General features: G+C 48.1%; 1 long non-coding RNA gene across 1 annotated transcript in view; it reads left to right on the forward strand.

The window, feature by feature from the left end:
* The window catches only part of LOC122936235, a 2,575-nt gene extending 1,762 nt beyond the window's left edge, over positions 1–813 (forward strand). The window contains exon 3 of the long non-coding RNA XR_006388896.1: positions 778–813. This is a non-coding gene — a long non-coding RNA (uncharacterized LOC122936235). The remainder of the gene's footprint in view (positions 1–777) is intronic.
* The last annotated feature ends 20,860 nt before the right edge of the window (positions 814–21,673 follow it).

The raw sequence follows: 21,673 nt of genomic DNA on the forward strand, positions 1-21,673 counted from the left end.
TCCTAGCTCCAAGGGAAGCCGCTGGGCTGAACCTCCATAGAGGAGGTGTACTTTGCACCAAACGTGTCCGAGCTTCTGGAAGTGTTTTCGGGTAAAAAAGTCAGAATTTGCCCCTCTGCCAATGATGGAAGTGAAGGTGGTAGAGACTAGCTGGAGGTCTCCTCTTGAAGCACAAGTCCCCCTCTACTAGCCCTGCAAGTCTGGGCTTCCTAGCTCCAAGGGAAGCCGCTGGGCTGAACCTCCATAGAGGAGGTGTACTTTGCACCAAACGTGTCCGAGCTTCTGGAAGTGTTTTCGGGTAAAAAAGTCAGACTTTGCCCCTCTTCCATTGATGGAAGTGAAGGTGGTATAGACTAGCTGGAGGTCTCCTCTTGAAGCAAAAGTCCCCCTCTACTAGCCCTGCAAGTCTGGGCTTCCTAGCTCCAAGGGAAGCCGCTGGGCTGAACCTCCATAGAGGGGGTGTACTTTGCACCAAACGTGTCCGAGCTTATGGAAGTGTTTTCGGGTAAAAAATTCAGAATTTGCCCCTCTGCCATTGATGGAAGTGAAGGTGGTAGAGACTAGCTGGAGGTCTCCTCTTGAAGCACAAGTCCCCCTCTACTGGCTGCGCAAGTCTGGGCTTCCTAGCTCCAAGGGAAGCCGCTGGGCTGAACCTCCATAGCGGAGGTGTACATTGCACCAAACGTGTCCGAGCTTCTGGAAGTGTTTTCGGGTAAAAAAGTCAGAATTTGCCCCTCTGCCAATGATGAAAGTGAAGGTGGTAGAGACTAGCCGGAGGTCTCCCCCTTGAAGCACAAGTCCCCCTCTACTGGCTGTGCAAGTCTGGGCTTCCTAGCTCCAAGGGAAGCCGCTGGGCTGAACCTCCATAGAGGAGGTGTACTTTGCACCAAACGTGTCCGAGCTTCTGGAAGTGTTTTCGGGTAAAAAAGTCAGACTTTGCCCCTCTGCCATTGATGGAAGTGAAGGTGGCACAGACTAGCTGGAGATCTCCTCTTGAAGCACAAGTCCCCCACTACTAGCCCTGCAAGTCTTGGCCTCCTAGCTCCAAGGGAAGTCACAGTGTGGTACTTCCATGTGGGAGGGGGACTTTGCCCAAAATGTGTCCGAGCTTATGGAAGCGAAATCGGGTAAGGCAGTCTGGCTTAGTCCCGGGCAAAACCTCCACAAGAGGTGCAGTTTGAGAAAGAGAACCGCTAAGGGGACTTTGCCCAAAATGTGTCCGAGCTTATGGAAGCGAAATCGGGTAAGGCAGTCTGGCTTAGTCCCCGGCAATACTTCCACGAGAGGTGCAGTTTGAGAAAGAGAACCGCTATGAGAACGAATCTGGATTTTTTACCCGACCAGCAGTTCCAGAGGCTGGGCATGCCGGCGCACCACCCCTGGGTCACAGGGGTGGCGTTGCACGGGAGGGGGGGACCCTTTCCAACACCTCCCGGAAGAAGGTAGAGAGACCCTGCGGGGTGGGCAGGGTGTTTGCGTCCCACCATCAGTTCCAGAACTTCAGCATCTGGTCCCCCGGTATCAACTTCCACAGAAGAGGGGTACTTTGCACAAAATGTACCCGAGCTTCTGGAAGTGTTTTCGGGTAAAAAAGTCAGACTTTGCCCCTCTGCCACCTGGGAAGGGAAGGTGGCAGAGACAAGCTGGAGGTCTCCTCTTGAAGCACAAGTCCCCCACTACTAGCCCTGCGAGTCTTGGCTGGCTAGCTCGAAGGGAAGTCGCCGTGTGGTACTTCCATGTAGGAGGGGGACTTTGCCCAAAATGTGTCCGAGCTTATGGAAGCGAAATCGGGTAAGGCAGTCTGGCTTAGTCCCCGGCAATACTTCCACGAGAGGTGCAGTTTGAGAAAGAGAACCGCACTTCCACAGAAGAGGGGTACTTTGCCCAAAATGTGTCCGAGCTTCTGGAAGTGTTTTCGGGTAAAAAAGTCAGACTTTGACCCTCTGCCATTATGGAAGTGAAGGTGGCAGAGACTAGCTGGGGTCTCCCCCTGAGCACAAGTCCCCCTCTACACGCTGTGCAGTCTGGGCCTCCTTGCTCCAAGGGAAGTCGCAGTGTGGTACTTCCAAGTAGGAGGGGGACTTTGCCCAAAATGTGTCCGAGCTTATGGAAGCGAAATCGGGTAAGGCAGTGTGGCTTTGTCCCTGGCCGAACTTCCACAGAGGTGCTGTTTGAGAAAGAGACCGCTATGAGAACGAATCTGGATTTTTTATCCGACCAGCAGTTCAGAGCTGGGCATGCCGGCGCACCACCCCTGGGTCACAGGGGTGGCGCTGCACGGTGGGGGGGCCCCCTTTCCAACACCTCCCGGAAGAAGGTAGAGAGACCCTGCGGGGTGGGCAGGGTGTTTGTGTCCCACCATAGTTTTCCAGAACTTAGCATCTGTTCCCCGGTCGAACCTCCACAGCAGAGTGAAGGTAGAATCTGCCGGTTTGAGCGAGAGGACCGCTATGAGAATGGATTTGGATTTTTTATCCGACCAGCAGTTCCAGAGGCTGGGCATGCCGGCGCACCACCCCTGGGTCACAGGGGTGGCATTGCACGGGAGGGGGGCCCCCTTTCCAACACCTCCCGGAAGAAGGTAGAGAGACCCTGCGGGGTGGGCAGGGTATTTGTGTCCCACCAAGCAGTTCAGGTGCCTGGGCAGGAGTTCCTCGCTCCTCCCGCCGGCAGAGAAGGTAGAATCTGCCGGTTTGAGCGAGAGGACCGCTATGAGAACGGATTTGGATGTTTTATCCGACCAGCAGTTCCAGAGGCTGGGCATGCCGGCGCACCACCCCTGGGTCACAGGGGTGGCATTTCACGGGAGGGGGGCCCCCTTTCCAACACCTCCCGGAAGAAGGTAGAGAGACCCTGCGGGGTGGGCAGGGTATTTGTGTCCCACCAAGCAGTTCAGGTGCCTGGGCAGGAGTTCCTCGCTCCTCCCGCCGGCAGAGAAGGTAGAATCTGCCGGTTTGAGCGAGAGGACCGCTATGAGAACGAATCTGGATTTTTTACCCGACCAGCAGTTCCAGAGGCTTGAGACAATGAGGTACACACCGTTGGTTCACTTGGAGGCAGGCAAGTGTCAGCGGATATCTTCCAATCCGTCAGCCCTGTGGCTGGCATTACACGGGCTGTCAGCAGTTAATCTTGTTTGATACTTCAGACCCTAAAAGCTATTCCCTAATCAATCACTAGTACTACCTAACACTAAATAGCTAAATAAAAGTAACAATGCGAATTTTTTGCTCAATAGAAACCAACAGCTCACAAGCACTAGCTCCTAACTCTCCAAAAACTAAACCCACAAAGTGGATACCAGGGAGTGCCTCGATTTATATAGTGAGAGGTAGACTACTTTCTGATTGGTTGCTAGGGATGTTGCTAAGCTGTGACAATGCCTTCTCATTGGCTATAAGCAAAATTTGGGAGGGGATAACAATCAACTCACATGGAATACAAGAAAAAAATACGAATATTCGGTTTAAGAATAATTCGCAATATTAATCCATGCGCATAAGATGATGCAATAGACTAACAAACTTACATCATACGAATTGAATAATGCGAATTATTAATGACCGCTTTTTCGCATTATAAGAACCGTTGTAAAATAAGCTATATGCACTGGTATTTGAAGGGTCACTCAGTAAGTAAACGATATGATGTCCGATAATATTTGAGGGCAGAAAATTATCTCAATATACGCTATATGTGAAATACTTACAGTGGTTTAGACGGAAACACCATAACACGAATAGTTTTTTTTGCGAATGTAATGGCAGCTAATTTTCCCGTACAATACTATACATTTAAAGTGCTAAAATTAAATGGGTATGGATACTGAACAGTTTTGACATGCCAAGTATATTCTAGGCACGGTTGCTTGTTATGGAACATAACTTTTTCTTTGCGAAAAATCGTCTTTATAATAAGCGAGTGGATCGGATCGCAAAAAAGCTTTAAGCAATAAGCCGCTAACAGTAGTTCAGAAGGGCTGACCATTACACGAAAGGAATTTTATCCGAATATTATAGCAGCGAATCTTCGCATAATATATATAGTATTTAAATTGTGTGAGTAAGGATACTGAACACTTTTTTAAAATGTCAAGTGAATTCTAGGCACGGTTGCTTGTCATGACTCATGGAACATAACTTAGCCTATGCGAAAAATCGTCTTTACAATATGCGAGTGGATTGGATCGCACATAAGCTTTAAGCATAAGCAATAAGCCGCTAACAGTAGTTCAGAAGGGCTAACCATTGTACGAAAGGAATTTTATCCGAATATTATAGCAGCGAATCTTCGCATAATATATATAGTATTTAAATTGTGTGAGTAAGGATACTGAACACTTTTTAAAATGTCAAGTGAATTCTAGGCACGGTTGCTTGTCATGACTCATGGAACATAACTTAGCCTATGCGAAAAATCGTCTTTACAATATGCGAGTGGATCGGATCGCACATAAGCTTTAAGCATAAGCAATAAGCCGCTAACAGTGGTTCAGAAGGGCTAACCATTGTACGAAAGGAATTTTATACGAGTATTATAGCAGCGAATTTTCGCATGAAATACATTGAGTGTTTAAATTGTGTGAGTAGAATACTGTACGCTTTTGACATGTCAAGTGTATTCTAGGCATCGTTGCTTGGCATAGAACATAACTTTTTATTTGCGAAAAATCGTCTTTACAATATGCGAGTGGATCGGATCGCACACAAGCTTTAAGCAAGAGCATAGTAATGCTTGACTGATGAAAGAATGAATAGGAATATTTCTAATATAGTGCTATATTAGAAATATACGGATGGAATATGGCAGTGTCAATGTCAAGTTGAAATAGCAATTACATTAAGATATTCTTAATATTGCTCCAACTTCGTCTTTTAGAATATTCGTAACATTCTGAAAGACGAAATTAGAGCAATATTCCGAATATTCTAAAAGACGAAGTTAGAGCAATAGTACGAAATTTCGTAAAATACACATAGATTGTATTTAAGCTAATATACTGCTATAGTAATATTTTTTTATAGTGTACATATTTTACAAAACTTTAGTTCAGAAGAGGCAAAAAAAAATTAGAGGGAAAAAAAATCAACTATAGCACTATATTAGCTAAATTACAATCTATATGTGTATTTTACGAAATTTCGTACTATTGCTCTAGCTTCGTCTTTTAGAATATTCGTAATATTGCTCTAACTTCGTCTTTCAGAATATTACGAATATTCTAAAAGACGAAGTTAGAGCAATATTAAGAACATTTGAAAAAGTCGAAATTGCGATGCGAGTAATATAACACGAAATAATCGCATGAAGATTTCAACTTAGCACTGCTATATTCCATATTCTAGCCTAATATGGAATATAGCAGTGCTAAGTTAGCACTGCTATATTCCATATTAGGCTAGAATATGGAATATAGCAGTGCTAAGTTGAAATCTTCATGCGATTATTTCATGTTATATTACTTGTTGTTGTGCGACATGAGCACGCACTGGAACTCCACGTTCCACATGTTGCCAGGCTTTCTGAGCAGCAGAGGGCAGTATTGGAATACCAGCTTCAACATGGTTGTCGCCTTTCCAGTCAGCTTACGCTCTTCACAAGCGATGAGTGTGCATGGATGTCTGACCTCTGTGAGGTTTTACGCAACTTTGAGTAATCAACACAGATAGTGAGCGGCGATGCTGCTATTATAAGCGTAACTATCCCACTTCTGTGTCTACTGAAACACTCACTGCTCACAATGAAGGCGGACGCTTTGCATGTGGAAGAGGTGGAAATAGGGGAAGACAGTACACAGGGTGATAACCCGACCACCCTCAGCTCGTCTTCTCGGCGCAAATTGGATGATGATGAGGAGGAGGTGCAAGAAACACTTGCCTCCACTGCAGTACAGAGCGCCCACCTGACCCTGTCGTAAACAGCGCCCACCTGACGCTGCCATACAGAGCACCCACATGACATATTATATACACAGCTCTACCACATGCCCATTACACAGATGTTTACTATATACACATTGCAGACACAGCTCTGCTACATGTCTATTACACAGATAGAACTACTGTGTGCACATTACACACAGAAAACTGTACAATAGACTGGTTACACTGACATAGCCCTGCTTTATACAGACCTTCCATACATAAAGTACCTCAGCATTTTCCACCAGCACAGTCCTACAAGGAGCCTGTGTTCCCCTAACTCTTCCCACACACATGGCTGATCACATAACTGTGATGTCACCACAGGTCCTATAACCACAATGTAGTCTGGAGCTTCTCCTCCTGGTGAGAGAGATGTGAGGGGCGGGGCTTCTCGGGAGAGGGGCGGGGCTTTATGTGTGCCGGACCTGGCAGCGGAGGGGGGGGCCCTGACTGAGCATAGGGGAAGCAAGAAGGGCCTTCCGTTCACTCCGGGACCCCCGTGCCACGGGCCCCATAACAGCTGCATGGTCTGTCTATATTGGCAGTATGCCACTTGCGGGGAAAGTAGCAGATTGCGGCGCAAATAACCTTTGTGCCTCAATCTGTGACAGATATATGCCAAAAAACTGTTGTATATCATTTAGTACTCATTAGAGAGTAGAAAACACATAGGGGGAGATTTATCAAACTGGTGTACATGAAAACTGGCTTAGTTACCCATAGCAACCAATCAGAGTCCACCTTTCATTTTTTAGAGCTCCTTTGTAAAATAGACAGTTTTTCTTTCCACAGGTTTTGATTAAAAGCTCTAAGGTTAAATAAAAAGAAGAAACCCCCAAGATGTGAAAGAAGTGAAAGAATTTTAATTTTTACATAAATATGGCATTTCAGTGCACAGTCTGATGTGCCAGTGTGAAAAGAAAGCCCTCCTATTATTATGTCGTGCTTCCTAGTTTTAGAAACACCCTACATGTGGCAGTAATCTTTTGTCTAGACATACAGTAGGGCTCAGGAGTAAAAGAGCACCATGTACATTTGAGGTAATTTACGCATCTTGTGCTGACAATTGTAGAGGATCCGCCCGCACGCCACTGAATGGGGTATTAAATGAAGTCAATATGCGCTCTCTGCACTACTTACCACACCTCCTCCTCCCTCAGGCGCGGCAGTGGCAGGTCTGGCTGGCTGCGTGAGTGAGTGAGTCACTGCTGTCACGTGACTCACCACCCAATCCATTAGCTCCAGACCTGCTGGCTGCTCCTGCACTCACCAGGCAGTCACACCCCCCTCACCACGTGACGGCCGGGCCGACGTGCTCGCAAGTAAGTAAAGAGAACTCCGGCGGCCGGCAGGTGACACCCCATCAGACTGGTGTCACCCGGTGCGGCCCGCACCCCCCTCACAACGCCACTGGATCTGGGGTGAAATAATCAATTAAACACCCGAGAAGTGAGCCCATATCGGAAGCTACACCCCTCACCCTAAGGGTCCATTCACACGTCCGCAACGTGTTTTGCGGATCTGCAAAACACGGACGGCGGCAAAGTGCGTTCCGCATTCTGCGGACAGCACATTGCTGGCACTAATAGAATATGCCTATTCTTGTCCGCAATTGCGGACAAGAATAGGACATGTTCTATTTTTGGGGGGAATGGAATTGCGGACCCGGAAGTGCAGGTCCGCAATTCCGTGTCCGGGAAGCACATTGTGCTGCCCCATAGAAATGAATGGGTCCGCAATTCAGTTCCGCAAAATGCGGAATGAAATTGCGGATGTGTGAATGGACCCTAAGGGGCGGAGTAGGCATTTGACCTCACAGGTGTTTTGCAGAAATCATTGCGCAGGGGAAAGTGCGAAATTAAATTTGCCAGTTTTCCACAGATATGGCATTTCACTGCCAAGTATGTTGTGCCCAGTTTGTGCCATCTGAGACACACCGCTCCCTTTAAATTGTCAGGTAGTTCTACTGGGTACTGAAATGCCATAAATGTGGATGTAAACTGCAGGGTTCAAAAGAGAAAGGGCCCCCTCAGGTTTTGCAGCTGAAATTGTAATGGATTTGTTTACGGATGCCATGTTGCTATTGAACAGCCTGTGGGTGCCAGTTTAGCCATTCTCTGAGAACTATACATTTATTTTTCTGTCAATGCAGCTGTGTGAGGCCTTACATTTAGTGAAATTAGTTCCCATTATCATTAGTTCTATTTTGGGGTACATACAACTTTTTTATTGCTTCTTATTTCACTTTTTGGGAAACTGGATAAAGAAAAGGCTGGAAATCTGCTATTGCTTTTTGTTTCTTGTAACTGCGGCATACGCTGTGTGGGGGAAAAATGAGATGTTATCTTTATTCTGCCCGTCTATGATTATACATACCAATTTTATATATATTTTTTTATATTTATTCACTAATAATAATAATGTTTTTGCATTGCCATTTTCTGACAGCCATATTTTTAAAATGTTTGCAGGAAGAGTTGACTTTTTTATTGGTACCATGTTAGGGTGATATTACACACACTTTTGGCAAGGCTAAGTGACTAAAAAATGGCATTCAGTTTTTTTACACCATTCACCTGATGGGGGTATGTGATATTTTTTTATGGTGATACCTAATATGTCTATTCTTTTTAATTTCTTTTATTCTATTTATATATTTTTTTTATTAAAAATGGCTTGATGAGGGGAAAGGAGTACTTTTTTACAAATTTTTTTTATAAAAATGTTTTTCACTCTTTATTTTTGTCCCAGTATGGGATTTCAACATTTCAGAGTCTGATCCCTGTTTCAATACAGTGAAATGCATGCTGCATTGTACAGCATTGAAACTGCCAATTTGTCTATGAGACCCAGCCTGGGGACTGGGCCTCAAAGGCTTTCATTTTGCAAGGCCTGGGGTTGACATGGAAACCATCTTCCCCATGTCATCGCAGCGCAGGGGGCTGATAGAGAGACAGAGGGAGCCCCCTCCCTCTGCAAACCTCCTATATGCCATAGTTGTCATTGATTGTGGCTTATAAGGGGTTAATCCGTCAGCATCTATGTTTAAAAAGATGACAGCCAGTACAGGAGGAGCCAAGCTGTAAGTCACTGTTGGGTTCATGCACTGATCGGATGCACACAGCTCCTGTACGCACCCAACCCGTATGATGTACTATTACGTCAATTTGCGGGAAGTCGCTTCCTGCTGTGACGTAATAGTACGTCAAATGTTGGGAAGGGCTTAAAAGAGTTCAAGAGGGGCCTGAATGTATTTGTGGAGTGAAATAATATTGCACGTTATAGTTAGGGCTCATGCACAAAAAATGTCTGTGTGACATCCGTATTGCATCAGTTTTTTTTTTTTTGCGTATCCATTGTAACAATGCCTATCCTTGTCCGCGAAAGGACAATAATAGGACATGTTCTATCTTTTTTGTGGAATGGCCATACGGACATACAAAAACGGAATGCACACAGAGTCATTTCCGTCTTTTTTGCGGCCCCATTGAAATGAATGGCAAAAAAGACAGAATGAACATGGGAAGAAAAAAAATGTGCATTCCATATCCATATGGTTGCATTCACATGACAATGTCGTGTTTTATGGTCCGCAAAACACCAATACCGGCCAAGTGCATTCCGCATTTTGCATAACGCACAGGGACAGCTCTATATAGAAAATACCTGTTCTTGTCCACCACTGTGGACAAGAATATGACATACTCTATATTTTTTGCGGGGCTGCGGAATGGAATAACACACGTTGTGTGCTGTCCGCATCTTTTGCAGCCCCATTGAAATGAACGGGTCGGCACCAGTTCCCCCAAAAAATAGAAAATGTCCTATTTTTGTCCGTTTTACGGACAAGGACAGGCATTACTACAACCGGATGTCAAAGATGTCATACTTTTTTTTGCAGATCCGTGTTTTGTGTCGTGTACATGAACCCTTACCATAATTTTGGATAAGAGTCGTTGATCCAGGGAGTTATTCTGATTGGCCAATTTGTGTCTGGAAGAAATTATTTTCCCCCTAAAATGAGTTTTTGCCGGATGATAAACTGAACTGGATGGACATTGTTGGAACCGATAAAATTATATACTATAATATATATATATATATATATATATATATATATATATATATTACATATATGATACAGCTTTGATGCAAAGATGTTCCTTAATATCTTGAACTGAATCAGCCCGGGTCTGCTTGATATGCAAATGAGGACCATCAAAGGGTTCTTGGGGCAGGGCACTAATGAAAGGAAGATCTGCCAGGACTTTCACATCCTGGGGAAAGCCCGACCCCCTGCTGGTATTTACTGCCCACACCTGTGTCAGCAAGGACATACATGCTGGGATGGGGGCAGGGGTATATGATATAACTTTCTTCCTGAGTAATTATCTGCACTAACCTAGCTCACAAGTAGGAGCAATAGTGACCTTGGTGACCTCTGGGACAAGACAAATCTTTCTGGACTCTACAATCAAGAATGTGATTCGCTGAGGCCTGCTGGAGAGGAGTGTTCTGAGTACAGAGTAAAGCCCATGGCATGTGTGACTGAGAGAGAATGGTGTAGCTAGCTCAAGGATCCTGACCCCTTCCAATCCCCTCTCCCATTCCCTTAATTGTATTTAGAATGTAGATATATCCCTATTTGTAAATAAATCCAACACTGAGTTAAGATACAGTTATGGGAGAGGCTTTAAGGCAACGGACGAGGAGAAGCGCTTACCCCTGACCTAAGCTGGCTGTGTTGTGCCGGGAGCAAGGAGGCAGGGTAAGCCTAGCAGTGGGTGAACCCTAAAGGGAGTTTAAAGAAGAAAGGGGGGGTTAGGTATGAACAGAAGCGCCCTGAGATGCTGGGGGCTGGCGCTTAAGAAAGTAAGATGCCCCTCCCACAAATTCAGGCTGACTTTTCAGCCTTCCAACTTATGGGAGAGGCTTTAAGGCAACGGACGAGGAGAAGCGCTTACCCCTGACCTAAGCTGGCTGTGTTGTGCCGGGAGCCAGGGTAAGCCTAGCAGTGGGCAAAAAGAGACGAGGAGAGCAGAATAGTGTCAAAACATTTAATCTCTCTCAGAGCACGAGGTTACAGAAAGCCTGGGAAATCTCGGCATTCGGGATCGGAATGTACCTCGTAAAACAAGACGAACTCCAGCGACCCATGCTTTTATTCACGTGCGCTGGGACCCAGCCCCAATCCGGAGCAAGTGCCCAGTGATGACCAACGGGTTGTAGCCGAGACCTGATGCAAGCATTCTGATGTGAGACTGGATTGAAGTCAGGAAATTCCCATGCAAAGGCAGCAGCGGGCCATCTAGGGGGGTATCTTGTAGCAGAGCTAGCAATTGTTGGAGGACCATGACCGGACACCAATCGTTGGAAGTTTTGAAAAACCCGACCTCCGATGGAGGCCCATCTTGATTGGATTTGGTGGATAGTAGCCGGAGGACCCAGGACAATTGCCGCACCTGCAAGCCCTGATTTTTGGAGAAGATGCTGGTAAATTCACCTGGCCTAAGGAACCCATAAAACCAGAGGTACATGGACGCACGGATGCGTCCGGAAGGTGGTTGATTAATTCCTCCTGGACGCATCCATGCATCATCTCGCGAGACGCGAGATTTCGGTCAGAGCAGGCCCGCGCATGCGCATCGCGGGCCGGCAAAAGTTAAAGGAGTATTTCGTCAGCAACCTGCCAGCCAATGATCGTCGCTGGCAGGTTGCTGATTTTTAAAAAATCGAATCAGAAGCCACATAACAGATCATATTAGTAAATATGATCTGTTATATGGCTGCCCTGCTCCTTTGCTGGTCCTTTTCGCCGGTTGGATCCAGCAGAGGAGCAGGCTTCACAGTGAGTAGCACCAACACTTCACTTTAGCCCCAGATCACCCCCTGCACCCCAATTAACCCTTTGATCACCCCTTTAATTGCCCCTGTCAATCACTAGTGAAAGGAAAATAGTGATCAGTGTAAACTGTCACTTTTTTTTTCACTGGTATTGACTGTTAGGTTTTAGGGATAGTTTAGGCCCCTTGGTTAGGTAGTTTAGGGATCAGTTAGCGCCCAGCCCACCGCATCGCAGTCCCTTATTCGCTGATTAGCGTATCGCTAATCAGCATTTGTACTTTTATAGTATCTGGAAGTGATCAAAACTGATCATGGTCAGATCTATAATAGTATTAGTGTCACTTTAGTTCGCCCTCCACCCAAAACGCAGTGTTTGCCCGATCAGGCCTGATCGGTCGCCCACACGTGCGTTCACCCACGCCCGCCCCACCGCAGTGCCAAAAAAATTATTATTTTTTGATCACTGCACATTCACTTTACACGCGCTGCGGCGATAAAAAAATCAGTTTTGATATTTTTTATCAACCGCAGCGGCCTCCAGTACTTCACTAGCCTCCCATTTGTAAGACAGGCTTGCTTTTTTAATGGGTAGTCTCAGGGAATACCCCTAAATTTAGTTGCCCAAATGTCAAACAGGGGGTATTCTTCTGAAGAGGCCTACAGGCTTCTGACCCAGTCGGATGAGGAATGGGAACCCTCATCTGATGAATCTAGCGGGTCAGAATATGAACCTGTAGAAAGCAGTGGCTCTCTGACCCAAAGTTCGGACGAGGAGGCTGAGGTCCCTGATAGCACCAGGCATACCCGGCCCCGTGTTGCTAGACCACAGGTTGCGCAGGATCCGCTTCAAGAGCAGCAGAGTGGGGCTGGCGCTGTCGGATTACGTGGTGAGGCATACACCAGCAGCGCAGCCCTTCCTGGACCTAGTACCAGCACTGCCGTACAACCTGGTGAAGTGGCGAGCACCAGAAGGGCAGTTGAAGCTGGTACGGTGGCACGAGCAGTAGTGACCCCGTCGCAGCCACCGCAAAGACGTGCCCGTAGAGCCCCTAGAATCCCTGAGGTGCTGGCAAACCCTGATTGGCAGTCCCCAACTTCAGCCGCACCTGTAGCTCCCCCTTTCACCGCCCAGTCTGGAGTTTGGGTTGAGACAGCTCAGATCGGTTCGGCCCTGGGATTTTTTGAGCTGTTCTTGACTGCGGAGCTCTTAGACATAGTCGTGGCCGAAACAAACCGGTGTGCCAAACAATTTATAACCGCCAACCTGGGAAGCTTTTATGCCCAGCCTTTCCGGTGGAAACCAGTCCAAGTTTCGAAATTAAAACTTTTCTGGGCCTTCTCCTCAACATGGGTCTAACTAAAAAGCATGAATTGCGGTCATATTGGTCCACGAACCCAATTCATTACATGCCCATGTTCTCTGCTGCTATGTCCAGGACACGATTTGAGACCATCCTGCGTTTCCTGCACTTTAGCGACAACACCACCCCCCGTCCCAGAGGCCATCCAGCTTTTGACCGGCTCCACAAAATTCGGCCCCTCATAGACCATTTTAACCAGAAATTTGCAGATTTGTATACCCCAGAGCAAAACATCTGCATAGACGAGTCCCTAATACATTTTACCGGGCGCCTTGGCTTCAAACAATACATCCCAAGCAAGCGCGCCCGGTATGGGGTCAAATTGTATAAGCTCTGTGAAAGGACCACAGGCTATACCCACAAATTTCATGTCTATGAGGGAAAAGATCAGACCCTGGAGCCGGTCGGTTGCCTTGACTACCTGTGGAGCAGTGAGAAGACAGTCTGGGACTTGGTGTCACCCTTATTCGGCAAGGGGTACCATCTTTATGTGGACAATTTCTACACAAGTGTGGCCCTCTTTAGACATTTGTTTCTAGAACAGATTGGCGCCTGTGGCACCGCGCGAACTAGTCGCGCGGGCTTCCCCCAATGGCTCGTTACCACCCATCTTGCAAGGGGGGAGAGGGCTGCCTTGTGTAACGAAGAACTGCTCGCGGTGAAATGGAGAGACAAGCGTGATGTTTACATGCTCTCCTCCATTCACGCAGACACGACAATCCAAATTGAGCGAGCAACCCGTGTCATTGAAAAGCCCCTCTCAGTCCACGACTATAACCTTCCCATGGGAGGGGTGGACTTCAATGACCAGATGTTGTCTCCGTATTTAGTGTCCCGCAGAACCAGACGCTGGTATAAGAAGGTGTCTGTATATTTGATTCAATTGGCTCTGTATAATAGTTTTGTTCTCTACAGTAAGGCTGGGAGAACAGGATCCTTCCTCAAATTTCAGGAAGAGATCATCGAGAACCTCCTGTACCCAGGAGGTTCCGTGGCCCCATCCACCAGTGTAGTTAGCCGTCTACACGAGCGACATTTCCCCAATGTCGTTGCCGGTACCTCAACCCAACCGTCACTCCGAAAAAGATGTTGTGTCTGTAGCAGGAGTTGAATAAGGCGTGACAGCCGCTATTTCTGTCCTGACTGTCCTGACCACCCTGCCCTATGCTTAGGGGAGTGTTTCCGGAAGTACCACACACAGGTACACCTAGCATAGGGATCACATCTCACCAGGACAGGCACACAGGGCTATTAGGGCCCATTCACATACAGCTGCTGCAAACCTCTCCTTTCACCTGGGACAAAGTGCATAACGCACTTCGCCACATGTTTGGGCGATTTGCGCTTTGCACATTGACCCATGGGGAAGGAGAGGTTTGTTCTATAAAGGTAAAAAAAAAAAAAAATACACCAGTAAGCAAAAAAGTTAATGTTTAGTTTAAAAAGTTAAAGTTTATATGTTCTGTTCCAAAGAGCATTGCGCTGCTGTCAGATTACACGCAAGTCGGTGTATGCGGCGCTGCAAGACGAGATTTCTCCCCTGCAGTAAAAGATACGTTTGCCAAGGCATATGAGCTGAGGAGGAGGCGGTGTTCCTATGGTTTGGCAAACACTTTGTATATAAAAAAATTAATAAAAATCATCCCGGCAATGATTTATTCATCCACATCGATTGATGTGAATGGAGAAATCTGGTTTGCCAGGGCATACCAGCTAAGTGGGTATGGATGTTGGGCGGAGCTCCTATGTCCTGGCAGACACCTTTCTCCTACTTTTCTTTTTTTGGCAGAGATTTTTTCATCCACATTGATCGATGCGAATGAAGAAATCTGTGCCGTTCATTTTTTTCTTTCAGCCCGGAGGCTGAACGGAAAAAAAAAAAATCTCATTACCTGTATGCTCAATATAAGGAGAATAGCAGAAACTCCTAATGCTGGCCATACATGTAATGATTGCAGAGACCATCAAATGCCAGGGCAGTACAAACACCCCACAAATGACCCCATTTTGGAAAGAAGACACCCCAAGGTATTCGCTGAGGGGCATATTGAGTCCATGAAAGATTTACATTTTTGTCCCAAGTTAGCGGAAAGTGAGACTTTGTGAGAAAAAAACAAAAAAAAAAACAATTTCCGCTAACTTATGCCCCAAAAATTTTTTTTTTATCAACTCGCCAGGCCCCTCATTGAATACCTTGGGGTGTCTTCTTTCCAAAGTGGGGTCACATGTGGGGTATTTATACTGCCCTGGCTTTTTAGGGGCCCTAAAGCGTGAGAAGAAGTCTGGGATCCAAATGTCTAAAAATGCCCTCCTAAAAGGAATTTGGGCACCTTTGCGCATCTAGGCTGCAAAAAAGTGTCACACATGTGGTTTCGCCGTACTCAGGAGAAGTTGGGGAATGTGTTTTTGGGTGTCATTTTACATATACCCATGCTGGGTGAGATAAATATCTTGGTCAAATGACAACTTTGTATAAAAAAATGGGAAAAGTTGTCTTTTGCCAAGATATTTCTCTCACCCAGCATTGGTATATGTAAAATGACACCCCAAAACACATTCCCCAACTTCTCCTGAGTACGGCGATACCAGATGTGTGACACTTTTTGGCAGCCTAGGTGGGCAAAGGGACCCACATTCCAAAATGCACCTTTCGGATTTCACCGGCCATTTTTTACAGATTTTGATTGCAAACTACTTCTCACACATATGGGTCCCTAAATTGCCAGGGCAGTATAACTACGCCACAAGTGACCCCATTTTGGAAAGAAGACACCCTAAGGTATTTTGTGATGAGCATAGTGAGTTCATGGAAGTTTTTATTTTTTGTCACAAGTTAGTGGAATAGGAGACTAACTTGTGACAAAAAATAAAAAGTTCTATGAACTCACTATGCCCATCAGCGAATACCTTAGGGTGTCTACTTTCCGAAATGGGGTCATTTGTGGGGGTTTTCTACTGTCTGGGCATTGTAGAACCTCAGGAAACATGACAGGTGTTCAGAAAGTCAGAGCTGCTTCAAAAAGCGGAAATTCACATTTTTGTACCATAGTTTGTAAACGCTATAACTTTTACCCAAACCTTGTTTTTTTCCCCAAACATTTTTTTTAATCAAAGACATGTAGAACAATAAATTTAGCGAAAAATTTATATATGGATGTCGTTTTTTTATTTATTTTACAGCTGAAAGTGAAAAATGTCATTTTTTTGCAAACAAATCATTACATTTTGATTAATAACAAAAAAAGAAAAAATGTCAGCAGCAATGAAATACCACCAAATAAAAGCTCTATTAGTGAGAAGAAAAGGAGGTAAAATTCATTTGGGTGGTAAGTTGCATGACCGAGCAATAAACAGTGAAAGTAGTGTAGTGCAGAAGTGTAAAAAGTGGCCTGGTCATTAAGGGGATTTCAGCTAGCGGGGTTGAAGTGGTTAATGACCAAACTAGGAGAGTGCCCAAAAGGATGTCCATCCAATGCGGACAAAAATCTCCTAAACATCTCGCCGGAGACAGGCTGTCTACGGATGGGAGGGGCATCCCCGCTCCTCTGGATTCCCCTAAGGGCAGCCTTGACTGCCTGCACTGAGAAAATGGAACCTCCGTTTGGATTACGAAGCATGGAGCAGTGCTGTATCCCGGCTAAGTACAGCTTGATGGTGGTGTAAGACAGCCTGAGGTTGTGATGACAGTGGGCTATGAACGCCAGGGTGTAGGAGATATCGTCCAAGCAACGTTGCGGGTGGGACCTGGCGAAAACTTCATAAACCTTAAAGCTGGCTTGGTAGTTCCTGATGGTATTGGAGGAGAGGGAATGTTGTACCAGGTTCCTGGCGTGAGAAAGGAAGGACTCTAAACCATCACCAGGGAATGGAAGACCAGGAGAGGGGACCCCGCAGGATCCGCTCCTGGCAGCATCTGGAAAAAAAGGGGGAAATTAAATCGAGACAAGGCATCCGCCGCTACATTCTCGACCCCTGCAAGTTATGGGTGAGAGAAAGCCAAACCAGTCTGCGCAGGAGGGACATGATCCTGAAAGATTTTGCCTGACCTTTCGAGATAATGTAAACTAATGCTTGGTTATCAGTGATGAACATCACCGGAGTGTTGGCCCACTGATGACCCCATACCTGAGCCGCCGCCACGATAGGGTAAAGCTCCAGGAGGGAAGAAGAGCTCAGACTTTCGGGGTCTGACCGGACTTCTACGGGCCACTGACCAGCCAACCAATGGGACCCGAAAATAGCAGCATACCCCGGGATGCAGTAGCGTCTGAAAAAATTGTGGGGTATGACGGCGCCCATGACAGCACAAAAAGAGAAATGCCATTCCAGGAGGATAGGAACCGGGACCATATGGCCAAGTCTGCCCAAATGGACGATGCTGTCCTGGTCAGGACCGCAGGCAACAACTGGAGCAGTCTGGAGATGAAAGCCCTGCCCTGGGGCATGATTCTGGAGGCGAAGTTGAAACGCCCCAGCAAGGATTGGAGCTCCACCCTGGATAGATAGCCCACGGACATGGCGTGGGAAATTGCAGCTCGGCAACTGGTCAGTTTCTCCTCCGGGAGGCTGGCCTCCATCTGGATGGAATCCAGAATGATGCCTAGGAACGTCACCCTATTGGCAGGGCCCTCTGTTTTGGCGTGGGCTATCGGGGCCTGCAGGCTAGAAAAAATTTGGAGAAGAGTAGCCAGATTGCCCGACCCGCTGTGTGGACCCTCGATGATCAAGAAATCATTGAGATAGTGGATGACCGTAGGTAGACCACCATGATGGACGAGGATCCAATGCAAGGCCTTGGCAAATTGGTCGAACAACCATGGGCTACTCTTCGAACCAAAGGTAAGTCTGTTTGCAAAATAATAGCGGTCGGCCCATCTAAGCCCGTAGTAACCCCATAAGTGTGGTTTAACCGGAAGGAGCTTGAAGGCGTCTGCGATGTCCACCTTCGCCAACCAGGAACCCCTGCCGGACTTCACAATGCCCTTAATTTCCTTGTCTATGGAGTAATACTGCATGGAGAACTCCTCGGATGGGATGAGCGAGTTGAGGCTGGGAACGGCCAAGGCATGAGGCGCGGACAGGTCGTAGATTAACCGCTTTTTATTAGAATTTTTCTTAGACACCAGGCCAATGGGGTTAATGCGCCAGGAAGCAAATGGTATGGACTCAAGTGGGCCGATGAGGAAACCCTTGTCGACTTCGGATTGGAGCAACTCTTTAACTGCCGCCGGGTCCTCAGAAGCAGACCTCAGGTTGCCACCTTCCCAAGACGTCTGCGGCAGGGCGATAAGGCCCGTGTGGAAGCCCTCCGCAAAGCCAGACAGCAAGAACTGCACGAACCCTCTGTCGGGGTGATCCCGTAGAAGGACGTCCAGGAGATCGAGGTCAATGTCGGCTAGTCAGGACTGTTTCGCAGACCTTTTGGGACAGACGGGGCGAGGGTGAGCCCTGAAGCACATCAAGCAAATGTGGAGAGCCCTGCAACCGTTGAAGACACGTTAAAATTGTTACAGACCTGGCTCTTACACTATGGGCCAACCCAGCTTGTCAACCCCGGGGGCGCCCAGTTGGAGACCCGAGGGACCGGGCAGGGACCTATCCTGGATGGGATTGACCAAGTTAGGACACCTGTCCGAGGAATGGAAAATGGACTGGCATACTGAACAAGATGGGACCCTGAGACCCGCAAAGTGGCGGCAAAACAGCTCCATATCGATGTTGGCCCAGTTGGTGACAAACTGGAATTGAACCAGAGCAGCAGCCGCCTTAGCCGAGAAGGAGCGGTCGTAGTCATAAAATGACGAGCCACCATACTTGTGCCCCAGGTCGGTGACCAAGTAGAGGTACGAATCTAATTCCTCCCGCCTTCTAGGCTGGGCCGAGCACACAATATCCCTGAACAGGCTAAACGCCAAGACAAATTCCGGGATGGTGAGCTTTCTGTTAAGACTTACGTCCTTGGCCTTCAGGACAAGGGAGACGTCAGCACAGTTGACAGTTGACTGTTCTCAGGGAGATCTTGTGAGGCGATAAGGTTGGAAGCCAGGTTCACATCCTTCCCAGCCAGGATATCTTTTTAAATACCATCAGGGATGAAATGGGCCAGGGCCAGCTGCGGAGTGAAAATAGTAATACCTAGCAAGGACACCCGAGGAACAATGGACTCAGCCGGAGGGTGGGACATCTGGGGGGGGGGGGGCGAGGCCCGAGATTCCAGCACAGATACCGAGGACTGAGTGTCAGCCACCGCGCAGACCAGGGAGTCAATGGTGGCTTGCAGATGTGTCAGCAACTGCTGAATTTCCGTGGTCCCCGGCTGGACACCTGACGGACCTGGGGTGGTCATCAATAGTTTGTATAGTTCTGCTTTGCGAGCAGAGGCCGGGTGAGGGATGGAGGGAGGAAACTTATTAAGGTTCGGCGATGAGCCTGGGAATCGTCCAGCTTCTCAGGGACACGGTGCCAGCCTGGCCTGAGACGGATGTTCCAGGGAGTGACATGGTGTCCTCCACATCTGAAGCATGCAACATGCTTAACCTGCAAAGAAAGAAATAGTCCCGGATAACTATATGTGACCGGAATGTAGTACGACTGGTGCCCACGAGAAGGCTTGTGTCAGTCTGGGTAACGTACCTGGGATTAGAGGCTAATACCTGTGCTGATGTCTTAGGTCACCTGACCTGGGGAGGATGACAGGCCTGGGCGAACCAGGAGGCAGAGGTATGTGTGAGCCTGGGCCATCCAGGAGACAGAGGCGGGTAGGAGCCTGGGCGATCCAGGAGACAGAGGAAGGTGTGAGCCTGGGCGATCCAGGAGACACAGGTAGGTGTGAGCCTGGGCGATCCAGGAGACAGAGGAAGGTGTGAGCCTGGGCGATCCAGGAGACAGAGGTAGGTTTGAGCCTGGGCGATCCAGGGGACAGAGGTAGGTGTGAGCCTGGGCGATCTAAGAGACAGAGGTAGATGTGAGCCTGGGCGATCTAAGAGACAGAGGTAGGTGTGAGCCTGGGCGATCCAGGAGACAGAGGTAGGTTTGAGCCTGGGCGATCCAGGGGACAGAGGTAGGTGTGAGCCTGGGCAATCCAGGGGACAGAGGTAGGTGTGAGTCTGGGCGATCCAGGGGACAGAGGTGGTGTGAGCCTGGGCGATCCAGGGGACAGAAGTAGGTGTGAGCCTGCGCGATCCAGGAGACAGAAGTAGGTTTGAGCCTGGGCGATCCAGGAGACAGAGGCAGGTATGAGCCTGGGCGATCCAGGAGACAGAGGCAGGTATGAGCCTGGGCGATCCAGGAGACAGAGATGGGTGGGAGCCTGGGCGATCCAGGAGACAGAGATGGGTGTGAGCCTGGGCGATCCAGGGGACAGAGATTGGTGTGAGCCTGGGTGATCCAGCGGAAGCAGGAAAACAGCATACAACATGAAAGCACATACATATATCACGTGGCCCCACCACCACTACAGATCAGTACAGATAATTGCAGTGAATGATCAGTGAAAGATGACCACGTATGGGGTGAGGTAAAAACCTAACCTACATCTGATGCGACCCCCTACTCTCTTCGACCTCAGAACTGCAAATAGTGCCCTTCCAAAAAGCCTAATAGGGACACAGGAATCCTCCCACCTGACGCCCCTATGAGTGGAGACAAAGAATAACTTTTCTTCACACCACCTGACGCTGCGTGGCATGGCAAGTGTGCACTTTGTAACCGTCTTGTTTTCTTGGTAACACTGCTAAGTTTCCGCACCCACAAATTATGAATAGCCATTTACAGACATAAATAGTTGTTGCTCAGGGGCTAGACACCCCTACCTACTCCGTATCTGAGGCAGTGGTTTTTTTTTTACATGCATTCCACGCTGCAATGCATGCCAACCCACCCCCGGAAGCAGGGAGACAAGTGAAAATTTATTGGTGGGGGATGGCCATGCGGAGGGGTGAACTGGGGGGACAGAGCATACCCGTCCCGAGCCGTATGTGGGAAGCGGGAGACCTGGGTCTAGGAGCAGATATCGGCGTGCGTGCCACGCTGGAACGCACGCTGATCCGGCAACCGGAAGCCTGGAACATGGGGGCCCGGATTGGAGGGCTCCTGTAAGGGGAAAAACTTGCAGGGACAGAGCTTACCTGCCCTGAAGCCGCCTGACCGAGTTGAGCCGCCGGGCCTGAGCATGAATTCCGGCGTGCGCTCCATGCTGGAATGCACGCCGAGCTTGTGACCGGAAGCCTGGGCCTGTGAGTGGATTCCGGCGTGCACTCCACGCTGGAACGCACGCCGACCTTGCGACCGGACGCACAAGCCAGAGGATGGTTCGGGTGACGCCCTGTGGAGGGGGTGACCTGCAGGCCGGATCTTACCCATCCTGATGCCGTATGAGAGTGGTGAGGCACTCGGAGACGGGAGCAAATATCGACGTGCGTTCCACGCTGGAACGCACACCGACCCCGCGAGCCAGAAGCATGTGACCGCTGCTCGGAGGAGCCCTGTGGAGCGGACGGAACAGCGTGCATTATTTACCTGTCCTGGGGACGCGAACCAGCGATG

This window comes from Bufo gargarizans, chromosome 4, assembly GCF_014858855.1.
Source record: "Bufo gargarizans isolate SCDJY-AF-19 chromosome 4, ASM1485885v1, whole genome shotgun sequence".
Taxonomy (NCBI): Eukaryota; Metazoa; Chordata; class Amphibia; order Anura; family Bufonidae; genus Bufo; species Bufo gargarizans.